Below are 12,382 nucleotides of genomic sequence, written 5' to 3'. Positions count from 1 at the left end.
TTAATTGTAATATTGTTAATTGCTATCAGAAACATGGGTACACCTACTGAGCTTTACAGCTATTTCAAGCTCATTTTATTTTTACTTATAAATCAGCTCCTTTAGTCCCACCAGTGTTGATTGCTCTTTTCTGAAGTCTGTTCGAAGCTGTTAATCTCATTCTGGAACTGAGGTGTGGGGAGAAGCCCTTTTCTCGATCAAGTTGACAGTAAGTCTGCTGCCTTGAGATCTTAGGAGACAAAGCACAGGTAAGCACTACATACTGTTGAGAACATCAGAGAAGTAACTCTGTGAAACAGCACTGTGGTTTGTGTTTATTCTCCCTTGGTGATATCCACATTAAAGCACTTCATTTACAAGTGATGACAAAGTTGTTCTCTGCTGTAAACTGAGCCTGAAGGCGGGAGGCCAGTGTGTGATGGAAAAGATGGAGTTTCTCAGAGAGACACATTGCCTTTGCTTTCTCACAGAACAGTCGTGAGGAGGAAATTCTTTGGCTTGACATTTAAGTACCAGAGACAGAATCAGTGATGCTGGGAAGAATTCAGGGGTGAGAGGGAGGTAAATTGGCTTGGATGAATCAATAACAAACTTGAATCTTTGATCAAAACATGCTTGCCTCCTTCCCCTCCCTGCTGTCTGTGCCAGAATTGGATGAAGCTTGGGGAAGTTGGGGAGTTAAAAAATCTTTTTTAGTAAGTGACTTTGCATCTCTGCACTATCTCCACATATGGGGCTATATTGTGCCAACCCCTAGGATGATGTGACATAACAAGTGAAGAGACAAAAGATATCTGAACGTCATGCAAGAGGCCACGTGCAATTTCTCTCTTTCTCTGTGGAGTGAGCCATACTGCAGACAGGCTTTCCAGCAGGGGAATGGTAGAGCTCGGGTTTTGGCTGAGTCCTGTTTTCTCTTGTGCCTGCTGCATATTAGGTTAGAAAAAAGCTGGGCTGCTGAGACTTGAGTTTCAGTGCTTTTCTTCATCCCATTGCTGCTGTTTCAATACTGGCCTTCCTTGCTCAGCTTACTCTGTGTCTCCCACCGTGGTTGGTTAGAGCCCAATGCTGCTTCCCTGCCCTCTGCCAAGCCTGGTGCTCCACGGCATGACTTCTGGTCCTGCCACTTCCAGGTGGAGATGGAGATACCAGCAATGTGTTGGCTCATTCCCATACAGTCCCTGCCAGGGAGACAAAGGCAGCACTTAGAGCAAACATTATCTTTTGCAATACATAAAGCTGTGATAAGTTGGGATGGTACTCGTGAGAAAAACAGTAATGTGCATTGGAAGCAAAAAGGGCTGTCACCTCAGACCTCTGACTGGCAGTGTCTGCTTCCTGGCATGAGATCACTGCTGAATTTTGAAGACGTGTTTTTCCACACAGATTTGACAGCTGCTAATGCTACAATTTTGCATCATCAGTGTGGCGGAAATTAATTTGTGATGTTGTAATGGAATTAAAACAGAGAAGAAAGTGGGTGCAACCTAGCCCAGTGTTCCAGTGGAAGCTCCCCTGGGCTTACACCTTTCTCTGAGACAAAGTTTGAAAAATATTTCACCGAGGTACTTTAATGCAGAGGTGCTGGCTACGAAATGGACCACTCCAACATGTAATATGTTGTCATGATTTTGGTCACTCTGTACGCTGCAGTCTTTGGAGATTACTGTCTTGTGTTAAAAGTGACAGTACTGGTTTCTGGTCCATTCCAGCATTGTGTGCTGCTCTGAGCCAGGATTGTAGCCTTGCAATGGTGTAGCTGTAGTCAGTCATGCCTTGGGGCAGGGGGATGGATTATATACCCCTTGAAGTCTCCCTTAGAGACTTGTTTTCTGTGATTGCAATGCACACATACCTTGGAGGAATAACTAACCTGCAGTGCCATGGCACTCACTCCACCAACCCTTCCCTTAGCGGCTCCTTTGTAAATGCAAAGCATTCATCCACCTCAACTTCTCCATAAGTGGCTGCAAAACCACTTCTCTGGGAATAAGCGCTGCCTGTTCCCCTGGCAGCAGCATAGCTGCATCCCCTTCCCCATGGTGAGGCACCCCACAGCCAGAAGGAAGATGCACCAGAAGCAGCGTCAGCTTTTTTCTGCCGCTGAGCTGAGTTGCTCCAGTCCCTCTTCCCCATTTGCTGCCGACGAGGTAGCAATTATGCTCCCATCGATCCCTCCTCTCCAGGAATCACCCTGCGTGCACTGGCACACTGTCACAATCAATAGCCCAGCCCTTGTGCAGAGACTGCAAGGGGGCCAAAGAGGCAATTTGCTCACTGGACAGGTTACGATGAAATAATATTGTGTCAGAAGGTGAAGTGGCAGAGCGGCTGGCACTAAATATTTCCCTCTGTGGCCACCGGGAAAGCTAGGGCTCCACAAGATTTAAAGTCAGGCTCAATAGCTGCTGCTTAGATCCTGCCGGAGATAAAGTGTAACTGAAAGAAAGTGGGGAAATGATTGTTTAGGAAACAAAATTGATGTGGGCCCTTAAACCCATCACTTCAAAATTGTTCTGACTGGGAAGGAAAGGAGGAGATAAAATATCTTTCATTTTTGACCTCTAGCTGATGGGTATTAAACACATACAGGTTTCATTGTGGACAAAACTCAGGACTTCCAACAGCCGAGCTCAATCAATCAGCTTATTAGTAAAACATAAATATTGCATTCAAAAAAAGGAGATACTTGCCTTGAGAGTCACTGCTGTCATCCTAGCTTAGAGACATATTACAAATTAGACAAGCAAAGGTATCACTTTCAGCCAATTTTTAACAGGCAAAACAAGGGGAGTTTCAAGACTTTCTGAAATATTTTTATTTTGTTTTGAGTAGTCTCTTGATATTGTATCTCAAATGAAATGAGTAAATAGCTTTATGCTCATTACTCCCTGATTCAAAGCTCATGTTTGACATGTCATAGTCATCTCTCCCCAGTAAAGTATATCACAGTCTTCAGCTTTGCTGAGCATAAGCTGTGGGTGCTTTTTAGCTCAAGGGCCTTGGTGCCTGTACTACCCATTTGCACCCACTGCCCTTCTCCCAACAGAGATTAAGTACTTAGAAATACATACAATTACTTAGAAACACAATACTGATCTCTACCATGGAATCTATGTTAATATATTTATATTGAATTAAAACAGAGGTTAGTGTAAGCATGGAAGCCAGTGATAACAAGGTATTTAGTTAAAGGTGGGTTCACAGGAAAAGAAAGCTTAGTGTTTAGACCTGGGAAACTGCCTGAAGGCTGCTGCTGCTCCCACACATACTTTGCCACCTCAGGCACATCATTTATGTCATATTTTTTCAGAAGTGCCCAGTTATTTGGAGTGCCTCATTAGTGCTAACCCAAGTGTGGAGCACCTGCAAATGCCCTTCCATCAGCAGGACCTAGCAAGGCTCTGCACATCTGCTCATCAAGCCAGCCAGCAGTTAGGCATCTTGCAGTTATAATGGAGGCTTTCTGCTTTCAGTGTCTCTCGGTTTCCACCTTTGTCAAATGGAGGCAATGCTGCAGGACATAAACAGCTTAGTGGGAAGCCCACAGGCCAGAATAGCCTCTACACACTACATGGCAGCATGGAAGCCTTGGGCAACTTGGCACTCCTAAGAAAACCTTCCGTGCCATCATAGGCTGCTCACCCCAGCTGCATGGCTAAGTCCTTGTGATTTCTCCAGTGCAATGGTCTCAGGCCAGCACAACACAGGGATGGATCCCAGCGCTGCCACTGATAAGGTCCCTGTGTGTTGAAAAGCAGTCTGTGGCTGGTCTAAATGTAGGCTGCCCACAGGGCCCCTAGATGACTTGTGCTGGCTCTGCAGCTTCCAGATTAATAGTTCCTCACAGTCATCTTGTGAAAATGCAACATAGAGCTGTTTGCCCTTTTGTGAATAAATGGGGGCAGCAATGTTCGAGCTGGGTCTGGCAAGGTAGGGAGTAATTCCCTGGCAAGCAGAGAGAGTCTGGCTTCACCCAGCTCTGCAGAGGGAGAGGGTGAAACATGCCCCACCCTCTCCGTGCTTTTCAACTCCAGATGAATGGTGCTTATTTGTCACCACGGAAAGGAAAACTCAACCATGTGCAAGCACAACATCTGCTCAGTGGGGACTGCTGCTGCCAGCATGCAGCACAACACCGTTTGCTGGACCCCATGGCACTCACCCTGGGGACCTCACAGAAGCACTGGCTGCAGTGCAAGAAGGGTCAGGGGTGCATGTGCCTCCTGCCAGTAGGCTCAGAACTGCTGCATCCGAGCCTAAAGTGAAGATTACGAGGCTGCGTAGGGATGTGAGCAGGCACTGGAAAGCTGAAGCCAGTGGGCTCTGGCAGGGCACGCCTCCTGCCTGTCCCTTTAGGTTAGGGAGTTAGAAGGAGTTGGACAGAGTGGGCTGGTAGCTGACAGGTGTTTGGCTGCTTTTCCAAGGGTTTGCTACAAGAATTTGGATGATGCCTCCCTCTTTCTGTGGGGTAGCTCCTACCTGGAAATGCATTTAAGAAGCATTTTAAGATTTCTTTATTTTTGTCTTTCTGTGCAGTGCAAATGGATCCCTAAATGCCAACACTTTTTTGGTACTGATTTATCTCTGGGTGTGACACTAATGTTTCACCCTTTCCAAAATACTGAGGTTAGGTTAAGCCATAGCATAGCCCTGCCTGGGGGCAAAGGAATGGGTTCCTGTGCAAGGCAGGAAAGCTCTGCCCCAACTATGGAGTAGCATCAGCCCCCAAGATACAGGAATTCAGTGGGGTGCAGGTCTCCTGTGGTTGAACTGAAGGTCCCATGCCTCTTATCTGTATTTGTGTAGTGATGAGGGCTTTCCACTAGAGAGAGACATGAGTACGCACAGAAAACCTGTTTGCTATTTGTATCACACAGTTCACCTGGCCAACATGGTGCAAAAGGGAATGGCTGGAGCTGATCATGAAATGAGCTTTTTCCCCCTGATGAAATTTTTACTTATCTATTCTGACTGACATTTGTCTTCAAGACAGGGTTTGACAAAGAAAATCCTCTTTTTTTTTTCATTCTTGCTTTGAAAAAGCCCATTTTTATTCTTTTTAGTTCTTTCAGTAGAGGCCAAAATCTGCTGAAACATCAGACAGTCTTGCAAAAAAACATAATCAAGAAACTTGACAAAAATATTTTTATTAGAAATAACATTTTTTTAGAACAGCTGCTTGCTGTTTATCTGACAAGAAAGTGGGTATTACCCAGGCAAAAACTGGTAACTCTTATGTACCTTTTTGTTTCTATAGACGAAACTCAATTCAGTGACCTGTGAAATACGAACATCTTGAACATATGAAGGACCATAAAAATATCGAACACAATATATTTAACAGCAGAAGCAAAGAGTAACCTTCTTAGCTGAAAATCCCAGAGAGACAGAAATGTGGCCAAGGACAGTGGTGTTAATATTTCTGTATTTATGTGTCATTCTGTAATCTTTGCAGGCAGTTGGGCCCATGCTTTGCACACCAGAGGAAGCTGATCTTCTCAGCTGTTTTTCACCAGAAGACCTGCTCAGCCAGCAGAACCAAACCTTCTTAGTGTGGTGTTGGAACAGTGCCCATTTGGAGATAAGGGAACTGTTGAGTGAGATGCCTTCAGCATGTAATGTATTGTTATGTGTATACAGTGTAGATTTTCCTTTGTGGTTACTTGGAGCTCTGAGTGAGGAGAGTATGTAGCACCTAATGGTGCTTTGCCTGGGATCTGTGCTGAGTGTACAACTCAGGGTGGCAGGGCTGTGAGTCACACAATTTCTTCTATTTTTGGATCCTGTTTTTGAATGCTTTCCCCTGTGGTATATGGGTGGTTGAAGGAAACACACACATGCAGGCTTCACATACTGCAAATAGAAAGTCTGAGTTTAAAGGCCTCCAATTGCTTTCTTGCAGATCCTGCCAAGCTTCAAACTGCTAGTCTTGATAAACACCCTCTCCTGGGGTGTTGCTCACTGGGAACATATGGTCCCGTGGGAAACAGATGGGCCCAGAGCTGGGAACTTCCAGGAGCTTTTGGTGGGAGATGGGATCCCATCCTTTACCTCAAAGGCCCATCCTAAAGACACAGTGAGAGCATTCTTCTCTGGTGTTTTTCTAATCTCATGAGAAGTTCCCCTTCATTGCCATCAGGTATGAGTGGGTACTTGAAGCAGGGCGTTTCAATGTCCAGGCAGTGTCCTCCTTTCTGCAGGACATAGAAGAAATCTGAGGAATAAAGAGGGTAATAGGTAAAACACAAAGACTATGAAATAACAGCCTTTTTCTTTGGTACCTCCCAAATGGCTTCTTGCCCCCAGATATCTCCTGCACCACCCAGCATAAGACCATCACAGATCTCCATCATGACTGGAGACTGGGGTGTAAATCCATGGCTTTAACAGTCTCTTGTGAGTTAACATGGATCTGACCAAGTCTCCTTTCAATATTCACTCTTCAGTACAGGCCCAGCTTTGCTCTATCTTATCATCTTGGGAAACAGATGATGCAGGATTTGACTGATCCCTTCACCATCAGCAGCCATTCCTGGAAATGAATCACTGCCTCTGAGATTGTTTCCCTGATGCTTTTCATAGAACATCTGATATCTCAAAGAGATGTCTTTTCCTTTTCTGTTTATCTAACCTAGAGCTATTATGATTGTAGTAGCTGCTGGGTTCATAGCCCCAGGGGCAGAAAGCTTCATTGCATCCTGCTCAAGGCACCCCTCTCCTAGTTTCCTGTAGCCTTTCTGGATGCACATGGCCTAAACCCAAGGAGGTTGTTAAGCTCCTAGTTCCTATTTGTTCTTAATTTACCCTTTGAAAGCTGATCCTCAGCTAGTCTGGTTTTCTCAAAACTTGCAACCCTTTATTATACCAAGTTTTTGCTCCGGTTTGAAGCCCAGTCTTTCCGTGGGGATAATTCCACACATAGGAGGCTAACTGTAGAGAGGTAATATAGGTGGGAATTTCTACCTCAGTCATGTTTTATTGTGTATCACTTCCTCCCTCTGTAACACCCCTCTGGGCCTCCTAGCAAACCCCTTTCTCCACTTGTTTACGGACTTTCATTCTGTTTCAGAAATCTGATAAATACAGAAGCCTTTAGACAGAAAATGTAGACTAAAAGCTGCTCTAAACCAATGTTTCTTCCCTCTTCTTTGTAAGCCTGGTGCACATTAAATGAAACTTATACGCTTCTTGAAACTGCCTGTGTTATTATTGGAACTGATGCACATTCACTCCATCCAATCTATTTTTATTTGAACCACTTACTCTGTATGAAACCAAGCATAATAACTACAGCCAATATAGATATATTTGTTTTTATTTAAGCTCCTAAGTGTGCTAAAAGCAAAGAAATGGTTTTCCCCCTGAAAACCAATATATATGTATAATAGGCAGAAAATGTATGTATGAGTCAAAGCAGGAGTGACCATGGCGTGGGGGCCGCCCCTGACATCCATGGGGAGGCAGGAGGCCGGGGAGGCTGGAGGGAGCAGGGAGCGGGTCTGCGGGGTCTGGCAGCTCCCCCAGGGCCGCCCGGCTGGGCGGGAGGGGAAAGGGCAGCGTGTGCCGCTGCTGCGGGCTCGGGGGGAGGGCGGCGGCCAAGCCCGGGCCCCGCGGGGCGCTGGGTGAGCCCCGGGGCAGGACGGGGGTTCGCCCTCGGGGGAGGCGGCGGCCCTGAGGCGCCCGGGGGGCCCTGTGGCACCTCCGTCAAGGCACGTATTAAAAATGGCGGTGAGTGCCGCGCTGAGGGAACAAGGAGGGCAGAGCAGGACGGGACGCCAAAGAAGAGCCAAAGGCCACGCTGGAGCAGGCGGGCAGCGCGGGGCAGCAGCACAGGTGGGTCGGGCGGGACTGCTGCTGCAGCTGGAGGAGGCAAAGGCACCGACCACGTTTTCCGTCTTTGCTCTTGGGCTCGGGGGCAGGCCCTTTCGGGGGGACAGCTTGTGATGTGTGGGCAGGGGATTGGGAAGCAGAAAGTAGGGAAGAGAGGTTTGGCAAAGGCAAGGACTGTTTTCCCTGAGTGCCCATTTATTTGTTTCAGTACCAGAATCGATAATTAGAACTTTGTTCATTGACAGTAAATTAAATTGGTTGAAAATCCCCTCAAATCAGTAATCTCCCCCCAAATCACTTTTTGCCCATGACACCAAAATACCTCTATGAGTGGATAGAAATTAACCACTTTGGGGATGGGTTTTTACCGCCAAACATAGGAAAGTTAACATGGCAGTTAACAGGCATCTTCCTTCTGCTCTCGTGGGATCTGCTCTTCTGCTTTCGTTCGTCAGGCAGCTTGTCACTTTTCATCGTCAAAACATTAACACATAGGAGAAGGGGAACTCCAAGAATTATCAAAATGGCTTATGAAGCCATTGGAGGGACTACTCGAGGTTAAATCCAAGGTGATTTGTGTCTATCCTGGTTGCTTTTGAAATGCAAGGTCACATCACCTATTCTGACCACACACATCATCAATTACTACTTGAGCGAAGTACAAGCAACTGGTCTTTGTGTTCTTCCTCCACAACCATACAGTATGTCAAAGCTAGGAAATACTATGATCTGATGAGTAACCATGGCTGGATTTTCTTTGTTCTACAGCTCCTACTAGAGCTCACAGACCATCACCTGCGTTTTCTTATACTTACAGGTCTTTTCTGTTAGAGTAGTCCCCTCTTCTTGTAACAGTTTTGTTAAGCCTACTCTTCCACAAAGATTCAAACCCTCCAATTTAGTTACCCTGTTTCCATACTCCTAGGCTGTCTGTGCTCATTATCAGGCCCCCATTAAACATATTGAATTGTGAATGCCTTGTTTCCAATTGTATGGGCTTTGTTGGGCTTTCAAATAGCTGTTGTAGCAAGAAAGCTTTTGGGGCATTTCGGTTGGCTTTGATGTGACTATATCCCGCATACCACATGTTTCTGGTTTATTGTGTGATTTCTGTATTACCTAGAACTGCTTTCCTTACATCCGGTGTCCTAGTCCAGGCAGGTGTGTACAGATGGTTCACAGTAGTTAATCTGTAGCATCAAGTGATGCATCAACAGTTTTCATTCAATGCAGTTTCTAATTTTTTATATGTACCAATCTTTCAGAGACAGATGTGCATATTCAGCTGCTGGAAGAAAGCAAGCAAGTTCAGTGTTTCTGGGTGAGCCTGCAAATAGCATTCATGAGCTATGTTCCTGTAAGCACTAAATTTACACTTTGCCTGCTTCACCCAAGCTTTAGAAAACAATATGCAGGGACTGTCTCTCCCAACAGTTTGGGGTGGCCTATGCCACATTATGGCTTACAGAATCTTGTTTGGTAGCTTTAAAAAGTAAAAGAGACTCGCATACTGGACAGGTAGGTGCATAATTAGTGTTCAGCCTAATAAATAATATAATAAAATATCAGAGTATCAACATTATTATAGCTTTGTTTGAGATAAAATCTTTTGTTTAGAGAGAAGGTTTATTTAGATAGAAATATCTGTGCTGTCCTTGTACTTAATCTTTGACCCTTTGTATAACTGTTAAGTAGTACAAGTGCAAGTATACTTCCTTGTAGTGTGGGCTGTTTTATTCTCTATCTTTAACCACCTTCTTTTGTGTAGTTTGAGGAAAAATTGTTTTCTGCTAGGGCTGATAGTATCATATGTGGGTGCTTGGAGCATGGAATATGCCACCAGCCTTGGTAGGTATTTGGGTTTCTGACTTACCATCATGATGCTGAAGAAACCAGTGACACCGTTCTCTTTCCTTTCCCCAAAAAGCCCAATTTCTGGTCTGTCACCCACCTTGGGCAAGTCTTGGCCCAGCTGTTATTGTCAGAATGAATGACTGCTTCAGGAGTCAGCTGGTCGAGTGGTGTCTCTTCCTGTTCCCAGTGTGTCAAAGCCCTCATAAAGTGTAATGCACTGTGGTAATCTCCTTGTCCTTATTAGCAAAGATCAAGGGTTGAATAGACCTTGCTGCTAATTCTGGAGGGTTTTCCTCACCATGAAGAAAATTTAGATGGTCTCTGCCATACTGCTGTTGGTCTACAGAGAAGCAGAGATCATCCTACTGCCCATCTTTGGGCCTGGAATCCTAAATGCCTCCCCTGCCCCTGCTGTTTGCTGCCAGCCTGTGTGGGAGTCTTTAAGGACAGATCTCTGTGGTCTGGGTGTAGAACACAGAGCCACCAGAAGCACTGCTGGCCTGTCCTACTTGGTCTGGGGCAAAGGAGGACTCTGGAGAGTGTGGCTCTAGTTCAGCAACAGGGCACTGCAGCCCAGCTGGGAATATGACCCTGTGCTCAGGGCCAGTGCAGACACAGAATTTTCTGTCTGTGCAAGGTGCTGTGGTCTAGGGATGCCTTAGTATCTCAGGTCTACAATGAACTAGATATTAAAGTAAATGGATACACAAGATGGATAGTATGACAATAACAACAGCCAAGAGAGGATGTTTAGAGGCTAAATTCGTGTATGGATAACATGCTGTAAGGACCTAAAGATGGAAGAGCATTCTTACTGTTAATTGATAGTGCAGGAAAATCTCAGAGGTCTCATTCTGGGAACTGAATGCCACTGTGCTAAAATCTCTGTATGCATATAAATAGTCCTGGCCCCAAAAACCTTTCAAAAGAACAATATCACAGTTCCCAGCATGTGGCTATTAACCAGAAAATGGGAAAGAGGACAAGGTAAAAGTGAGATGATAAAATCTGGCATAATAATCTGCAGTCGTGACACACCCACTCCCTTGCCATTGCCACGTGTTAAAATCCTGCAGTGCTTCATAATATTACTGAGTAACTAGCTCCCTCTTACAGACCAGATATTCTTCTTTCCCTCTGCCTTTCCTGAGAGTAAAGAGTTATATCCAGCATGCCACTGGACCTGTGCTGAACTCCATGAAAGATCTGGAGGATCTCAGACCATTAGTGTCGGTACACAGAGCTGATTGATCCAGGAGCATCTATTCAGGCAGGCTTCAGACCCCAGTATCTCCCAGTTAATCCATTTAGCATTGTGTTTGCATGTTTGCTGAGGTATTCAAAGGGGCTTTATGAAAAGGAAGATTTCCCCATAATGAATGGAAACAAACAAGATCAAAAGGCAGAGATAAGCAAACAGACAGGATTTCAATCCTAACCTGCGTTTAAACTGAGTGGCTGTCAATATTAATAACATAAAAGCAGCAGTGAAGTGTGGCTGACACATGCCAGGTAGAGAATGCTTAGAGACATCTGAAAATCCCATCACAAATTGCAAAGGCAAATGTAATCAGCATGTCTGGAATTGTCTTAATTCATTGGGTTTATATTGTCTTGAGAAGCTGGCAGGGATCCTCTGCACATAGCTTGTGCAGGCACAACTTTGTCCATTTCCAGTCCTTTTACCGGTTTTTGTTAGTCCATAAATGAAGGTAGGGGGTGATGCTAACACAGGATGTTCCTGCCGATGGCTATAAGTATGAGGCATTTTCTCAGTGTATTCAGAATTCAGGACTTGTTGAAATCACAGACCCTACTTGTCAGTCCTGTGTGCTGGAAGAATTCAATCTTGCTCTGGCTAAACGTGCAGGTCAGAGGACAGAGGCATTATCAGAGCAGTGTGGAGGCCTGTAGCTGGCCTGGCTGGTGCTGATTTAGGCTGGGAGAGCAGAGCAGGGGAGACACAGCAGAGAGGCAAGTAATGCTGTTAGTCAAAACCAAGGGTGGTTGAAGTGATTGTGGATTTGCAGTGCCTTTGTAGGACTATACCCAAATGTAGATACAGTACAGTGAGGAGTGGAAAACCAACAGGTAGTGGGACAGATCTGAGAAATCAGTTACAAAGGAAATGTAGGAGCCAAAACTGCAGTTTAATGTATCCACAAGTGCAAATTTAGCAGGCAGTGGCTGATGACAATGTAGGGATTTAGGGGCTCCACAGTAAATTTCCAAAGCCATTTGCTCAGCAGATTAGTCTGTGACCCAGAAAATCAATAGCCAAAAAGTGTGTTTTATGCTGAAGCTGGCAAACAGGTGCAAAATCACAGTAAATAGATGCAGAATGACTGCACTCTCATGTCTGTATAAATACATCTGGTGGAATTGTGGGAGGGCTACAGTGCACTCAGATACATTTTTCTGATGGGACTTTGGCAACGGAAAGGGAATATTTGGCAGGATTTGAAGTAGTGGTGGTAGGAGTACCTTGTGAGCTCAGGGTGCAGAGCAGGCTGTTTTCAGTGTCTATTAGGGCATTGGCCCTAAAAAGAGAGGGTAAACACCACAAGAGTCAGCTGTAGGGAGACATAATTTGATTTAATGGACTCATCCAGGCAACTAAAGGGCCTATATGATTCCTAAAATACAAACACTACAGGGAAATCTATTAACAGTGACTCAAATAAAAGCCTAGCTG

Source organism: Manacus candei, unplaced genomic scaffold, assembly GCF_025592945.1.
Source record: "Manacus candei isolate 608988 ecotype Guabito, Panama unplaced genomic scaffold, ASM2559294v1 h1tg000067l, whole genome shotgun sequence".
In the NCBI taxonomy this organism is placed as follows: Eukaryota; Metazoa; Chordata; class Aves; order Passeriformes; family Pipridae; genus Manacus; species Manacus candei.
The sequence above is the reverse complement of the archived record's forward strand: the minus strand, read 5'-3'. Positions refer to the sequence as shown.